The sequence below is a fragment of the Amphiura filiformis genome, chromosome 9 (assembly GCF_039555335.1).
Source record: "Amphiura filiformis chromosome 9, Afil_fr2py, whole genome shotgun sequence".
Classification (NCBI taxonomy): Eukaryota; Metazoa; Echinodermata; class Ophiuroidea; order Amphilepidida; family Amphiuridae; genus Amphiura; species Amphiura filiformis.
This window is the reverse complement of record NC_092636.1, coordinates 53,742,653-53,761,028: the sequence shown is the minus strand read 5'-3', so window position 1 is coordinate 53,761,028 and position 18,376 is coordinate 53,742,653. Positions and strand designations below refer to the sequence as shown.

Below are 18,376 nucleotides of genomic sequence, written 5' to 3'. Positions count from 1 at the left end.
GAAATTTTTTGCACCCCCCCCCAACCAACAAGTCTTTGTGAACGGTACCTTACTACTGTTTTGACCCCCGCTCATAATAAAATGATCGCGATCGGCGTAGTTCTGCAGTGCAAAGCTTCATGCTTCAAGTATAAAATAAAGGAGAGCTAGCGTAATTTCCCCACTTCCACCTGATTACATTTTTTTCATGCATACACTTCAACATTTCCTTTTAATTACTTCAGCTGCACGTAAAATGGTAAACATAGCTTGTTTATTTTCGGTTTATTTACCTATCGTAATTTTGAATATTCATGATCTTGTATGTCAATCGACCAATCACAATCGGTTATTTGCATGACGTAAACGCAAAATTTGACCTCTGTCGTGACCTGATAAATAATTCTCCTCGTGTTAGATTCTGTCATGGACGAAAATAATTTTGATGTCGACAGTTGAGATATTTTTCGTGTTATTATCCGGGCGGAAATATTTCATGTAAATTGAATACTTGTATTACGTGGAAAACAGATCAAACTTTGGAAATATTGTGTTTTTTCTGGATCATGATTCGATATTATGTGAAAAATAACCACATTTCTTGACGAAATTTGAGGCGAATCATATGATTTTTTTCCAAGGTAAGTTTGACCTTCCAAAATATGTTTTAAGCCATAATTTTATCATCAAACACTAATATATAGTATATAGATATAATATTTTGCAGAAAAGCAAATTATTTTATGATATCTTAAGGAGAAATTTGAACTCCAATTTGGGGTTTCGACCACGCAACTGCATTGAGCTACCGAGGTCACGCTGTGTGCACGGGTCGTGGAAGTTAGAAACTAGACGCTCGCTGCACGACCTGCTGGCTGACTGATTCCAGAAAAATACAGAACTATTTTTTTGGGATTAAAAAAATATTATCCTGTTTTGCCAAATGAAACACAGCTAAATCCTAATCCTTTAGTTAGTCCTAACTAGCAATAAAAGTCAAATTTTAATATTTGGCCAATTTTTGGAAATAAGGGCCAAAAACATGCGCTTTTAGGGTGTTTTTCGTATGCTGTGACAATCAAGCCCAAAGACTTGTACTAAAACTAATTTCCGTTTATGCATTCTAATCTTTGGAAAAGACATGTTTCATTGTATATATAACCAACTATTTAACTAAAAAAGTGAAAATTAGAGCAAAATGTTGGCATATACTCAAGATTTTGAATGCTTAGACTTGTGCCAAGACTTTGATTTTTGTGACTCGATTGTCAGAAAACATGCCAAAAATGCATGTTTTCGGCTCTTTTTTCAAGAAATTAGAAAAATAGTGAACCTTTTCTTTTATCCCCAGTTAGGACTAACTAAAGGATTAGGATTGACCTATGTTTCATTTGGCAGAACTTGACAATATTTTTTTAATCCCAAAAAATTAGCGCTGTATTTTTCTGGAATAGGGAGTAGACCATACACTGCAAACTTTGCTTTGCCCAACTCCAATATGCCAAAAAAATGCAAGTCTGAAAAAAATTTGGTATTTACTTAAAAGTTGTGTATTTGTTTAAACACAAATATTAAGATCTACAATTATTTGTGTTAGCAGTGATTAACTGCTTTCAGTGTGAACAATATCCCCAGTAAAGCTCCCATCCAATATTCATTACACTGACTATAAACTCCATTGGTTGGGCAAATAGACAGTAGAAATGCTTTTCCAATTAATCATGATGCAGACCTTATTTGAACACAGGAGCTAAATTGCCTCTTATTAGATTCTTTGACCTTTGAGAGGTAGCCCAAATGCCACCTTAATTGGCATAAAATCACTTAAGTGTGATTCTTGAGGATGATTTGTTAACCTCTGCTTGCATACATCTACATTTGTATTAATTTTTAATACACATTTTGTAAGGATGTTTTCTTCCCTATTCTATTAAGTTTTGGAAAACAGTGCTGTAGGGTTGGTTGGTATTTTTTTGCAAATGTCAGAAATACCCCTTAAAAATCTTTTATGTAAAAAAACTTTTATTTTTAGTGCATATATGTCTGTGATATGGGCGTAATGCAGTCGTTCAATTATATGTGCATGGCAGGTGCAACCATGCTCCGGGCTCATGCTTTAAAGAAGCAGATTATCATTGATTTCTCCAAAAACTGTAGGAGTTACACTATTTTGGTCCCATTCATGACAATCCGATATGGTATATATTCTCATAACAATATGTGCAACGCTAGTATAATATGTACTCTCCTTATCTAACCTGTTTGCATTAATCAGAATTTCAATCACGGAATCAAAAAAAATTAAGTCAGCAATTGGTTATTCCAGTTGAAATCCATATACCTATGGAAGAGATTACCTTCATTTCCCACACAGAGGTTGTAGATTTCAAATGGAGCCATCCATTCAGGTAACCCCATTTGAAATTCACACTCCCTGTGTGGAAGATTAAGATCATGTCTTCCATAGGGGGTGTATGGATGTCAACTGGAATGGCCCATTTGAGCCCGCTTCTACTTTAGCACTTTAAGCTCTATTGTGCTTATCCAAAATTATACTGTAGGTGAAAATTTTTCCTATCATTCGCCTCGAGTGTAAATGAAAGAAAGCGTACTACTTAAATGTAAAATGTGTGACGCTTCACATGTATGATATGCTCAAGTGGCAAATCTGAATTCCAAATACTAGTAGGATCTGATTTGTAGATCTTGTTTTACCATGGACCTACTTTCAAATGTTTGAATCAATTCAATGTGCTATGCAATGGTGTCAGGTTCATTTGACATGGCAGGTACAGGGGAAAAAGTGACAAAATTGATCAAAAGACTGTGAAACTCAAAATCTGGGACAAAACCAGCCCGACTTGATTACTTTGAGACATTTTCATGTTTGATGCTATCTGATCCAAACAGGCCAAAGACAGCAATTCAATTGGGAAATTGAGATTACTTATTTATTTTGTCTGGATCAGTTCTAATTATAAGCATTTGAACAGATTTCCTTGTGGCAGGTGGTTACAAGGTGCTAAATGAGGAAGATGTTACACTCTTCACATATCTATATCAGTCCAGATTAATTAGAACTAAAAGTGTTTGATCCACAGCTGTCCTGGTGACAGGTGTTTTAAAGACACTGAATGAGGAAGATGTTACACCCTTCACACATCTATATGAGTCTGGATCAGTTTGAATTTAAATGTGTTGAACAGCAGCCCTATTGGCAGGTGGATAAAAGAAGATACTAATCCCTTCTTACATCTATGTGAGCTTGGATCAGTTTGAATTAAAATGTGTTGAACAGCAGCCCTATTGGCAGGTGAATACAAGATGATGTTAATCCCTTCACACATCTATATGAGCCCGGATCAGTTTGAACTAAAAAACATTAGATGCACCACCCTTTCTGTATTGGCAGGTGGTTACAAGAAACCAAGTGATAAGTTTGCTCAAATCTTGAAGACATACATCATGATGGCTTGGTGTGGCTTACATTATGTACATCTGAAAGTAGAGCAAGATTTGACAAGCGCATTTGTACCCTCTGTACCTCTCACCTACATAAATCATGTGTGTTTGTATGTGGGGGTGCATTTGTAAAGACTTGCAAACAAGGATGCACACCAGAACTTCATGTATCGGAATTTCTAAGAACACCCAGAATTGTTCCATCTACCTACCAGCATATTGCAAACAACATGAAAATGCCCATCTTTGGGTGTGCAAGTCTGTCAGTTAAAAAGTTTTAAGTCTATGTTTGCAGGATATGTGGCAAGATGTAATAATATCGTCGGCTGGCGCCATCCTTTGATCTGTCCTGAATGGTATGATAAGTACATATTCTCATATTACAAGTGGCTTTTGATTAGACTGAATCTTCAGTCGGTCAATGTTCTGGTTGACAACTGAGAAACTTGAGGGCAAATTTTGTGTTGGACTCTCCACCAGAATCTGGATGTTTGTTTTGATCAGACATATTTTTAGAACATTGACAGGGTGATTATTTTCCAATGGCGTGTTGAACACTGCCGCATCAGAAGTCGCAATTTGATTTGCAACAAAAGTCACACAAATATTTTCTTGAGCCCAACACTTTTTGGAATGTATTTTTTTTTTCAGTCATCCTCATTAAAAAGTCTCACACAATAAACATGCTTAGTTTGGTAGACTTCAGAAGATTCAGTCTACCATCCTGGAAAAAAATAGTTGGTGCAATTGCACTAAACAATTGAGATGCATTTGGGGGAGGCGAGTGAAATGTATGCAATATATATGTGAAGCACAGACCCCCCCTGTATCTCACTCTTCCTCACTCCCCCATCTCTCAATATTGGAGGGTGTCATGGCTTTGTCCAACATTGAAATGGGGGAGCGGGAGCAGAGATATACCAAAAGACAGGCAAAATTTACCAACATTTTCTTCCAGGATAATTTATAGGCTTTGATACATGCATTGTACTGAAAAATTGTGTGTTACACTTTCTTTCAATAAACAGAATCTATAGTTACATACAAATACATGTATCTCGTTAATATACTCCTGTTACAAGCCAACATTCAAAATACTTGATTCTTACTTACCCAGGGAGAAGATGAATTCATTATTGATTCAGCACTTTTTTATATACATTTTAATTGCATCTTGAGTATTGTAATTGTGGCTGTGTGTGGGAGGTATGAGAGTACTGTTTGTGCGCAAGTGACATTTACTGCTTTATTTATTCACTCAAATCTATGTATTTTTAAACTTTCGCTGTTTTCAATCCTTCTTTTTATTTGAGTTGACACAAAGCTTTGCTATGGCAATGTGGAATTGCAGTTTATCCCTTTCTCTGTTAATCTTGACGACAGTTAAAACATGTAAAAAATTAGTGAAAAAGATCAATTTTGCACTTTTTAAATCATTTTTTTATACAGTGTACCTAAAAGAAATGCAATAAAACCAGGGTATGGTTCCACACATCTCACTAGCAGCAACCTGTGCTTTGTAGGAACATGCTGGAAATTATTGCCTAGCATTTTAAAAATGTGTATGTAACCAGGCACATAATATTCAAAATTGAATTTGTTGATTGAATTTTGAAAGCCCTGATTGATCACTCCGGAGGAGTAGATCATTGTAAACATGGTATGTGATTTGATCATGGAGCTTTCCTACCATTGTCATGGCTATAAATCAAACTCAGGATGCGTTGTGTTTACTTAGCCGATTGAATTTGTGCAGAGTTCGACGAACAAGAAATTTGAGTGAAAATGGAATTTGTAGTTTGGGTAATTAATAATGAGAGTGCAAGAAATGCAAAACTGGGGGTGTAGGCCTATGTTGTGTGATGGTATACCATTGTGTTATCTATTGATGATATCAGTATGTTTCACTGGAAAATTGTACATTTATTTGATATCTTTGTAATGAAGGGACTTGTGAAATATCTACTAAAGATAGCTTTTTTGTAATGAAAGGTCCTCTGAGCTATGAACTAAAACTATGAACTATGAAGGGACATTTGAGCTGTCTACTGAAGATAGCATCATTCTTTGCAATGAAGGGACATTTGAGCTGTCTACTGAAGATAGCATCATTCTTTGAAATGAAGGGACATTTGAGCTATCTACTGAAGACATTCTTTGTTACTAAGGGGCATTTAAGCTATCTACTGAAGATAGCATCATTCTTTGTAATGAAGGGGCATTTAAGCTATCTACTGAAGATAACATCATTCTTGGTTATGAAGGGAAATTTGAGCTATCTACTCAAGATAGCATCATTCTTTGTAATAAAACCTTTGAGCTATCTTCTGAAGATATCATCATTATGTGATATAGAGGGACTAGAACATGTTAAAATCAAAATTTGTGTGGACCTTAACAAAATATGTTTTGTTGAAAATGTCTTACAAGTGCAATGGTTGACTATTGTGTACCCTTTGTTATAGGTCGGGTCAACATTTGTCTATCTTAGCTTATCAAGGTATTTTTTAAAGATTTTATAATAGTGATTTAGATTGTATTTACATGTTCCTTCGAGCTATCTACTGAAGATACACAAAACATACTGCAGATAGCATCATTCTTTGTAATGAAGGGATGTTTGAGCTATCTGCTGAAAATAGCATCATTCTTTGTAATGAAGGGACATTTCAGCTATCTACTGAAGATAGCTCAAATGCACCTTCATTACAAAGAATGATGCTATCTACTGAAGATAGCATCATTCTTTGTAATAAAGTGACATTTGAGCTATCTACTGAAGATAGTATCATTCTTTGTAATGAAGGGACATTTGAGCTATCTACTGAAGATAGCATCATTCTTTGTAATGAAGGGACATTTCAGCTATCTACTGAAGATAGCATCATTCTTTGTAATGAAGGGACTTTTGAGCTATCTACTGAAGATAGTATCATTCTTTGTAATGAAGGTGCATTTGAGCTATCTACTGAAGATAGCATCATTCTTTGTAATGAAGGGACATTTGAGCTATCTACTGAAGATAGCATCATTCTTTGTAATGAAGGGACATTTCAGCTATCTACTGAAGATAGCATCATTCTTTGTAATGAAGGGACTTTTGAGCTATCTACTGAAGATAGCATCATTCTTTGTAATGAAGGGAAATTTGAGCTATCTACTGAAGATAGCATCATTCTTTGTAATGTAGGGACATTTCAGCTATCTACTGAAGATAGCATTATTCTTTGTAATGAAGAAACATTAAGATATCTACCATACTGAAGATGGCATCATTCTTTGTGTAAAAATGATAATCCACTATACCATTGTGAAGATACTGACAACTGCCCAGGGATTACTGTGTTTGATCATTTGCTAAAAAGCATACCCAGAATTTTATGTTCAGTGTTTTCTATTATATGGATATGTTCTTTTAATAAAATTCAATGCTTTTGCAGTAAAAAATGGCTTATCAATTGTCTGCCATCTTTTGTGCTGTTCTATTAGCACATAATTGGAACCTATGGTCATGGCCAAGATATATCAAATCACAACTAATTATCAACATGAGACTATGTGTTTGTCAGAATGCAAGGACATTCTAAGTGCTTTTATATTTTCATTCTACTTATTACGATGTTTTTCGGATTTTCTTGACAATTATAAGTATAGTGTGGGTCAAGGTTAGTCGGTCTGTATTAGAAGCAATATGTGATTAAAAATGGACGTCTATTTTTAGGTCGATTATTATCTCTGAGCTGAGGTATATAATAGGATGTGATTAAAATCTATTTCAATTAAGGTCAATTATTATTATATAACTCATAGAAAGATTCTTGTGATTTGATTGGCCAACAAATAGTGATTATTTTTGTTATTTTTAGCATCAGCTGCATTGTACTCTGCATTTTGTATATCTAAACAATGGGCTATTCCAGTTAAAACCCATACACCCCCTATGGAAAACATGACCTCTCACACAGGGACTGTACATTTCAAACAGAGTTACCTGAATGGGTGACTGTGACTCCATTTGAAATCTACTGATGATCACATTCAATGTAATAAAAGGATGTCTTATCTACTGATGATAGCATCATCATTTGTAATGAAGGGATGTTTGAGCTGTCTACTGAAGATAACATCATTCTTTGTTATGATAAGACCTGAGCTATCTACTGATGATATGTTCATTCTTCGTAATGAAGGGACATTTGATTTATCTACTGAAGATAGCATCGTTCTTTGGTATGATATGGCCTCTTAGCTATCTACTGATGATAGCTTCATGTTTTGTTATGAAAGGATCGCTGAGCTGTATATAGAAGGTAGCATCATTCTTTGTTATTCTCAAAGAATTGAACAGGGCACCTGTCTCATCAAATCACCCTATAACACCTCTTCAAAAGTGGCAGAGGCATCAACAAAGCTGGAACAGATAATAGTACAGAAAAGGCAACTAATCTTTATTTTGCAGCCTTTGATAAGACAGATTAACAGTTTTAAGGCCTTATTGTAATATAGCCTGAAGATAAAAAACCACAAAGATTGCTTTATTTGCTATCTTCTGTAGATAGCTGCATGAAAAAATGGAAATTGCTCAAGATTATTTTTCTTATTATCTTAGCATTAATTTTTACATGGAATTTTATTTTTCTAAAGAAAACATAATTTTATGCAGTGTGCATACACACAAAACTATGAAGCCTCATATTATGGATCCCAACTACCTGCTTATGAAATAAAATTTTGCTATCTACTGATGATAGCACAAAGCTATTCACAAAAACTAGTAATAGAGACTGACTGTTTGAATTGATGTGATATAATACCACTTGAATAGCAACTATATAAACAATGTGTGGGATGGAGTGAACATGATTAAATCACTTTCTATGGCTGTTATTGTTATCCTTGCTGAAAGGAATATGATAATATCAAACAGGAACTCTAAAATTTAGCTTTGTCATACATGTATATGTATGCATATATATGTACATGTGTGAGCCCCGGTGTGTGCGGTCTACATGGCTACCAAATTTGGGTTATCCTGGTGTTAAGGTGCTTGCTCAAGAGGTCATAAGGTTAACTGCATCCTGGAATGCACTAATAATTATTAGTTACATGTATGAGTTAGACGACTAGTCTAATGAGGACAAAATAATGAGGTAAAAAGAAAGAAAACCACTTGGGTGCTGTGTGTTCATGATAAAAATTCTATATTTTACACTAATTAAATCACTTAGCCTCTCACATAGCAAGTTAGTACACAACTTGGCATTACAATCATGCAAAAAGTAGAAATTCATGATAAAATGAAAGTGTTGCTATAGATCAGATCACATATTATGGCTTTAATGGTTATTTTGGTCGCTATTGGTCATAATTGCTTTTTTTCTGACAAATAAAATTGGGCTGATTGCAAAAGGGCCAATAAAATGCGATAAGTAAGTAAGTAATATAAGTAAGAAGTTTTTTGCACTATTGCGTATTGTGGTGCTCAGTATAGTTTGCTTAGCTCATAATAGGCGGGAAATGTTAGGCTTTTACCACTACGCCGAAAAGTAGACCCAAGTTAAGTGCTATTACTTGACCTGTCTGGTGTTTATTTTGTGTGTTAAAGAAAGCAGACAAAGTATAGGACTTGAATTTATAATTGTGATGCTTCTGGCGAGTTGTCACAAGAAACTTTGATCCGCGTTGTTATAAGGCCCGCCGATTACGAGCTGATCAAAGTATAGTTAAAACACCAAATGATGTCTCTTCCTGTCCTGCCATCCAGACAAATAATCCAAGCTATTCCATCATCAAGCATTACTGCAGTAGACATTCTTAAGCCAGATTCATACATGGATTTGTGGACACTAATTTTCTGGGTAAATTATTCATTTGCCAATGTCTTATCGCACAATAAAATAATCTCATACTCAAAATTCTGTACAAGATAAATCATATTGATGAATTAATGATTATTCTCAAAATGAAAAATGTTCATTCACGTGAGCTTTCGGTTTGCGGTCGCTAAGCTTTTTTCAAACTCATGTTATTGATCTTGATGAGTGTCACATTACAAATTGTTGTCAACAGCGTCATGTAACAGGAAGGATGGTGTGGTAGACTGGTGCCAGGTCGTGCCGTCGGTTGTCCTTGTTAAGGTTGCCGGGGTGTCTGTTGATAGCCTCCCTTACTCTTCAGTTACACCAGTTGGAATCCTGATCAAGTACCTTGATAAATCATGGTGGGTTTTGTGTTGCTGATTTCACACCATCCTGCATGTAAAGCAGCTAGAAATGTTATCACAAGTGAATTATCAGGCAATAGATTTTTTATTGCATGGTTATAAAGAGCTTGAATCAGGCTTGACAGCACAAAAGTATGTTAAAACCTAAGAATACATTGTGCATATGTACTCAGAACACTTAGCTATCTGTCATTGCTCTTTTTTCTTTAATAAAAATGTGTCTTGTCTTTCTTCTACTATTCTTGAATATTGTGCCCTTGGCAGTAAGACATAGATACATGTAATTGAATTTGGGTCTGCTTAACCAAGTGTTTTTGTTGACTCCCACACATAATGATATAAGTGCAAATACATGCTAACTCTCTTACTGTGCTTCTGATTGTTTTTCTAAACATCTGAGGACTTTTAACGTGAAAGCATACCGGCTATCTGGGGACCTGTACTGGCCATCTGAGGACCTTACATGTGTGCCTGGAAGTAACTTGGAAGCAGAGGACCCCCAGCACCCATGGGTGCCCCACTTTTTTGCATCTCCACTCGTTCTGCTTTCCGGGATCATAAATTTGGACTCCCCATTTTTTGTCAGCTTGCTACGCACCTGATTTGCATGCATATATCTATTTTTTGCTGCTCCTATCTATCTGTCTATCTGTTGGAGTAATGCTATAATATGGATTGAAAGAAGAGTTTGACAAATTTTGTGTTTTTTTAACCTTACTAGTTTTTCAACCTGACTTACTCAATTGAACTCCATTATGTCATTACATCTGTGTAGGATGGACTAGCAGGCTCTGCATCAATGACTTATGAATGGCCAACATATGCTATATGTGGCTGTCAGGTGAATACATCTCCATTATATATTCAGATAACCTAGTTTGGCCACACACATCTAGCTGACACTCATAGATCACTCCAGACAATTCTGGTTATGCTCTGTTGCTGCCCTGTTTACATGTGAAGGGTTCAAAAGCATTGTATATTGTCTTGAATTAGAATGAGCATGAATTAAATTATAGTACAAATGATGAGGAGAAGGAGGATGCTGACAACAACAATGAAGGTGAACAAATTTTATTATTCCCTAATTCATTCTTCAAACGTGAATAAAGTATTTTCAATCCCGCCCTATACCCTCTTTGTATGATTAGACCTAATACATACTTAACCAATGATAATACTGGGGAGACACCTAGCATCGCTACTTGCAGGACACGCCATGGCCGTCCGTGTTCAGTATATGAAGAAAAGTAATGGTGACTTACCAAATCGCCGGCATGTCTTACGGAGGTGCCCTTGGCTGTCTTCAGTATACCAATATCGAAATCCATGTACGAAGTTTTCTGCAATACTGCAACTCTTTTATACATACCAATGCACTATATTCTCTGAGGCTTTTTATCATACAGGCACTACCGCCTCCTGTCCATTGAAACGTTAGAGGACTCAAGAAAAGTTGATGGCGCCCAATGTCCATGAGTAGATCCAGGTCAATGAGAGCACCTCTGTGCGAGTCCTTCACTGCATGGTGCACCCGCGACGTCGCCTACAACAACCTCATACAAAAGCGTTTATTGGCTGACCATTGAAAAAATATTTATTCCCTAATTCATTCTTCAAAGCGTGAATAAAGTATTTTCAATCCCGCCCTATACCCTCTTTGTATGATTAGACCTAATACATACTTAACCAATGATAATACTGGGGAGACACCTAGCATCGCCGCAGGACACGCCTCCCCATATCAAGCAAAAAGAACGGGCAGCAACTGAAAGCGACAACATTATCTTGAAAGGTAATTTATTTATGTATCTTCCAATTATTATCAATGAAGAAGCTCCTTTTATATTATTAGTAATCTTACTCATATAATTAACCATTAAACATTTTGTGCAATAAACCACGAAACTTCACAAGATCGTGCTTGTACAAAAATCTTTCATTGTTGACATCATAATAGCTGTATGTCTCACTTTTATAATACTCAATTGTTGGCATTGGATATTGTCCACAATTTACTAGGACCATGCACTTATCTATATACCTAGATTCAGCGATACGGTTAATCTGTCTTTAAAACTGTCATTGATATATCCGTCTTTGGCATTTTCAGAACGCCAACGACCATGTTTTTTGAACAGTCTATCTTGGACTCCAAAGTTGGCCGCCGCTGAAGCACCTCCGCTTCTAAGACTGTGCATTCCAAATTTCTTTGGTTCTAATCCGACTGCGTAAAGTGCCTCTCTGAAAAGTTCTAAACATCTCGAATAAGAAAGGGGTTGTGCTTTTCTTAATTTATGTATGTTAGATGTTTTGATGAAATTCGCTCTAACGAAACAAAAAATCTTCATCTGTATCATCATACAATTTGGCTGCTGCCAGGTAGCGCTTAAGCGCCGCAACAGGGCAGGTAGAAGTATTTGTTGCAGCAATCAGGACCCAGGCTCCCTGCCTAAAAATATCAGTCTTACTTTTGCATATGAATATGTTCACGTGAGAAGCGTTATAGGAAAACATCGCACCTCACGAATATCCACCAACTCTTGATATCGGAGGAAACCAGCATAAGACAATAGAATCATTGAACATAATCTGATATCAATTAGAGAGTCAGAATTGCCATATCTGCACATTATTGCTTTCATAATTTCTGGAGTGACAGGTTCCTTTTTAACAATAGGTTTGGCCAGTAACTTCTTGAGACCCAGTAATACATTACGAAGAAATTTTGAATCACATGGATTCAAACCTACTTTAGGATCGCAGATCATACCGCCATTTTATTGAATAAAAGGCAGTTTCCATTCTCGAATATGGTGCTTTACTCTGATAAAGATGAATCAAATATCTGCTAATGTCTTCACTAGACGCTGATATGGCATAGTTTACCTCGTTTTCATTACACCAGTTCTGAAATGCTTCAAACCCTTTATTATACTTATGCGCCGTATTCTTAGCTCTCGATGAATCTAGAACTTTCTCCAAAATAGAGCGGATATCGTCAGCCGATCTGTAAAATATAATAAACAAGACTCATGTCTGTACATCACACGCAGTCCATCAACTGCCAAGTAAATCCTTATTAAAATCTTCATAATCTACTAAAATGACTTCAAAACCACCCGGTTACTCATAACCATATTCTTCCATTTCCAGTTATTATTGCTATGCAGCTACTGAGATTATATCTCTATGCCATGCGGCAAAAATCTCTTATGCCATGCGGCAAAAATCTCTTATGCCATCCGGCAAAATGTCCACTCGTATACCAGACTATAAAGCAGTCAGAATCTCTAATTACCGAGCATGCTCAATAGCATTGACCTCAATATCAATCTAATCAAAAGCAGCCAATCTGACACATAAAACTGCATTTTTAAATTTTGGAGAACCAAAAATAGAGTTTTGATTTCTTCCTCGCATAAAAATGTGTGCTGGATCTTGAATTCTGATGACATTCTTCACTAAGGCCGGAAGTCACTGTATTGTGAAAATAGTAATGGCCAAAACGCCGCTGAAGGCCATTCTGGAATTACTAAAGTTCCTGTGGCAGAACAAACTTGCACATGCCTCAATACTTCCCCAATTAGGGAAATTGGAGGTACCAACCAGTTGTTTTCAGCACTCCAATTAAATACAAAGGCGTCAACCCCGATGTACCTGGACACCAGACTTTCGAATTGAACTTTGGCAACTTGGCATTATAATCGGTGGCAAAGCGGTCAACCGAATGAGGTCCCCATATTCCGTCAATGAAACTAAAAACTCTTTTGACACGCCCCAATCGTCTGTGTCCACTTCCCGACTTATAGCATCAGCCTGGACATTCTCGGCTCTCGGAACCCACTGTACTTCAAGTGAGATTCCTCTCTCTTTGCAAAATGATATATTTCCAAACTTATAGTTTGCAACTCTGCAATCATACTGCCTTTACTTACAATCGACACAACTCCTTTGTTGTCTGTGAATATTTTCACTTTCTTACCGATCAACTTAGGGGCAAATGCTTGCACAGCTAAGTATAAAGACTTGATCTCTCCAAGTGGAACTTTTCCGCTCTGTTCCACTGTCCAGTTTCTATGAAATACCAACTGATCTTCTGTCCAAGCACCAGCACCTGTCTTACTTGCATCTGTGTACGCAACCACCTGTGGCATAGAGTATTCAAACAATAATCGCTTGTTAAGATATTCTAATTCACTTTTCCAAAAGAACAGCTCTTCAAATACTAGACTATCATGCGGTAAATTGTACGATTTATCCCAGTGACTACGCTTTCACTACTTCATAGTACATGAATCTTGTCTTGAGTTGTGAAATTGCACCAACAACTGGATAAAGAGAAATGATCTTTCCTGCCAAAGAAGCCAATTTTCTGGCAGATACTTGCGGCAGTGAAAATTGCAAGAGTTCAATATTGCATAGAATATCTGAAATTCTTCTATCTACTACCTTTATACACCCATCTACACTGGACCATGTGAGACCCAGCCAATCTAACTGCTGTACCGGCTCCCATTGAGATTTTTCTTTGTTTGGCACGAATCCTGCCTTTAAAAGGTCCGACTTTACACAAACGGCATTCTCAGCACACACTGCTTTGCTACTAGCTCTTCCCCAACCGTCGTCCAGGAAAAGTACAATAAAAATTCCACTGCTTCTCCAGTGATGAATCAAAAGCCTTAAACACTTGGTAAATAAAAATGGCGCCGATGTCAAGCCAAAGGGAGATTTTGGAGCGTATAATATCTATTACCAAAACCAAAATCCCAACTAAATCCGAGAAGCGTTGTATGGGGTGGAAAAATATCAAAATGGTGATAACCAGACTTAAGGTCAAAAGAGAATAGAAAATCACCTTTCTGAAAATAAAAGCAGCGCAATGTTCCAGTCTTGAATTGAATCTTATCTTTCCATAAATGTTGATTAACAAACCTCAGATCTAAAATAAGGCGCAGCTTGCCTGAACTTTGCTTGGCAACTGAAAGTGGATTAACTACATGTGGTAATTCAAAACACTCGTTAATTAAACCCTTGTTTAAAAGATCCAAAACTGCTTGTGACACAAATGACTTGTCGGATAAGGCCGACTTATTGTTCTTGAAGAATGCACGTGACGGCGTCTCAATAAAAGGTAGTTTGTAACCATGCTGAATAACCTCAAGAACGAAACTTGGAGCCTTTATTTCTTCCCAGAATTTGATGGCATTCTTAAGCCTGCCTTTCACAATCGGCTCGCGTTCCCCTGTTCATACTCAAAATAATTGTTCATAAAAATTCATTATCGTATGCCGTGCAATGTCTGCATTAAATTCTGAACCTGATATAAGCAAGGAACTGTGAACACCATCCGGCTTTGTGACACCATCCATGGAGCTCTTTGTGACAGTCTCCTCTCCAACCCTCGACTGGGTAGAACAATTATCTGTTAACACAGAAAACATAAATGCAACAATCCAACATAATGACTATGTAACAATAATTGTCAAGTTCTATTGACTCAAACTATTAAAGACCTCCTATCAAACCACTGAATATGCATTCTATAATTATGGTATTTTTGCCTTCATAATATCTCCATACCTGATTCCACATAATTACTTCCACTGGCTCCCGGTGGAACTTTCTTTGTTTGTGTTTGCTGAACTTGCTCTGGCTGGGCAGTTTCGCCTCCAATGCCCCAGTTGTCCACAGCTGAAACAGTAATCGGACGATTTTGGCCCGCTTCTGGGGTACCATGTCTGGTTTCCTGAACTCCCAAATTCCGATCGATACCTCGGTTGATAGCCACGAAAAAGATCATGAGACCCAACACTACCAGCCATGCTGAAATCTCGGTTATACCGGCCTCGCTTAGGATTTGGACGGGCGGTCACCTTTCTTTTTCTCGAGGCTCTCGCCTGCGCTTGACGAATTTTCTTTTCATCGTCTGAGTCGTCTGCAATGTCATCCCGTAAATACTCGTCAACCGCTTTCCAGCCTAATTATAGAATAATAAGAATGCCACTTTATTTCTTTTCAATACTCCATTCTTTTAATGAATAGGCCCACGATGCCTGGTAAACCAAAGAAATGATGTAAATCACTGAACATAAAACTGTTACGCAACGACTGATTAATCCATGCGCATCAATTATTGATAGGCACCAGCGCAACTACTACGGGACTGCAATAGACAATTACAATGAGATATATCACCATGAATATAGCTTACCGCTGGTTTTTCCCGCGGTTCCTACGCATGATTGAACTTCAACAGGCTTACGTGCTCACGGCATGATAATCCAGAATTCATTGATTTTTAGCATACTGTACACAGTCCATTTCAACTGACTGAAATATATCTATTATACACTAACCTGCGTCACTTTTATCTGCTATCCGTATTAATTTGTTGCGTTTCTGTACCTCTTCTATCACTTCTTCCACCGTATCTTTCCCTTCCCTAACTTCTCCTTCTTGAAAAGCACACACTGCCGCCTGTAGTTTGCTCTAGCGCCCTGATTGAACTGAAATTGCGCCTGGTTTCCTTTTAATTGTAATTCGGATGACTTTTGAATTTCTCGAATTCTGAGGAGGTTGCTGTATACTTTTTCTCGCTATCTCTCTTTATATTATTTATCGCACCTTCGACATATGACTTCAGGCCTCCTACGGCCTCATTAATGGTTGAACTTATAACTTCCTTAGTAATAGTAGTAGTAGGACCAGAAACTGGCCTATTCTCCTGCTCTTCGCTTGGCCCGCTTGTTCGATGCGACATAACTATAAGGCGGTGGCCAGAAATATCAATATGTGCTCAAGAAAAGTTGATGGCGTCCGATGTCCGCTTGAGTAGATCCAGGTCAATGAGAGCACCTCTGTGCGATTCCTTCACTGCACGGTGCACCCGTGACGTCACCTACAACAACCTCATACAAAACGTTTATTGGCTGACCATTGAAAAAATATATCTTTACCCAGAGCAGCCAGCATACATAAATGTTGAAAATAACAACAAGTGCATCTGGCTGGATTTGAACTAGCGACCTTCATATTACTAGCACAACGCTCTAGCCAATTCAGCATCGAAGTGGTTACGTAATTCTCTTGGTTACCGGATCACGCTACTTTGGTATGCCTTCGAGTGCCATATACTTTATGTGGTGATCATTTCGATCGTGGTTCATTACTCTAGCTGCGTGATCCCGTTGACATAGTAACATTACGTAACCGATACTGAATTGAGCCACAGAGACAAATTGGCTCAAATGGGCTAGAGCGTCGTGCTAGTAATACGAAGGTCGCCTGTTCGAATCCAGCCAGATGCACTGTTTTTTTTTTCAATGTTTATGTGCACTGGCTGTTCTGGGTAAAGATTAAAATTTGTTCATCCTATCAACCCAGAGAACTAAGTATATAATTTTCAACAATGAAGGTGTTGTGGTGAATAGAACAATGAAGATGATGGTGGTGGTGGTAAAAATGATGATGATGATGATGATGATTACAAGGATTATGATGATAATGATGATGATTACAAGGATGATGATGATGGTGTTGGAAATGTTCAAACTTTCTCTGTTATGTGGGCCACGGTAGGTATCATCAGGTCCCCAGTCCCTATGATGCTCTGGAGCTGCATCCTGAATGATGCCAAATGGTCTATTGGGTGTTTCTTGACCACTGTAACCAGTGACATTCTGTGAAGCACATTAGTCTTATCCTATTTGTGCCGTTTAAATATTTGGCTTTTGTCAGACATGCTTTGAGCTGATGAAGATATTTTTGAAACTTAGAAACTTCAAAGTGCAATTGCAGAGTCCTTGCCATTTTTCAAGTAAGTTTTTCAATCAAATTATCAAAATTTTACTTATGGATGGAGATATGTAGATTACCCATGCAATTGTGATGTTACTCCACTAATAGCAGATTCCATGCCCAATTAAAGCTACTATACTGCTAGTAATATAGAAAATTATTGATTAATATTTTACGCTCATAAGATTGATTTGGATCCATTAAATGGAAGTTACTCCTGAAATAACAAGTAAACTGGATTTATATTAGAGTTATGTGATAAAGTGTGACAGTTTTAATGTGTGGCAATAAAACGGGATTGCTACAAAATGAGATTGTTACAAAGATGATTCGTTTTTGTGATTAAGACATCTACTTCAATGAAATATATCCAATTCACCGATTGTATTATATATTATGTCTTGTCTAGTAATACAAGTAACACAATCAGTGTCATATATTCAGGAAAATATGATTATAATTGCAAGCTCTGTAGGCTGCTCCTAATTATAGCTCCTGGCTGTGTTGATGTTACTTGCACCAGTCGGATGTGAGTGATATGTACAGTTACTGTGAACATTTAATTCTGCTCACAACTTATTTTTCATGCATCAAATGATCCAATCATTTAGCATTTTGTATATAAAATAACCAAATTATTGGATGTCCAAGGTTATTCACCTGGGCAACTGTATTAATTTGCTGAATCAAATTTCATGCTTATTTGAAGATGTGAATAAGTGTGAACATTTAATATGCCTTAAAATTTGACTTTCAGAGTGTAAGGGTTATTTACAGCGGTTTGTTAGACAAAAACCTGATCGATTACAAGCATGCTAACTATCATACAAACTTTTGTCTCAAGTTGCATGTGAGTTAATGTTATAGGATACTAGGTCTATTGGCTATGATAATGATGTGTTCTAGAGAAAG

At 37.0% G+C, this 18,376-nt stretch overlaps 1 protein-coding gene and 1 long non-coding RNA gene across 8 annotated transcripts in view; one reads left to right on the top strand and one right to left on the bottom strand.

Moving 5' to 3' along the window:
* LOC140161166 (serine/threonine-protein phosphatase with EF-hands 2-like) overlaps positions 1 to 18,376 on the top strand; it is a 224,443-nt gene that overhangs the window by 68,158 nt on the left and 137,909 nt on the right. The gene's annotated exons all lie outside the window — the stretch shown is intronic.
* On the bottom strand, positions 14,958 to 16,149 carry LOC140160361 (uncharacterized). Its single transcript, XR_011859969.1, has 3 exons — positions 16,024 to 16,149; positions 15,248 to 15,644; positions 14,958 to 15,089 (listed from the first exon to the last, which is right to left on the bottom strand). It is a non-coding gene; the product is annotated as an uncharacterized lncRNA (long non-coding RNA).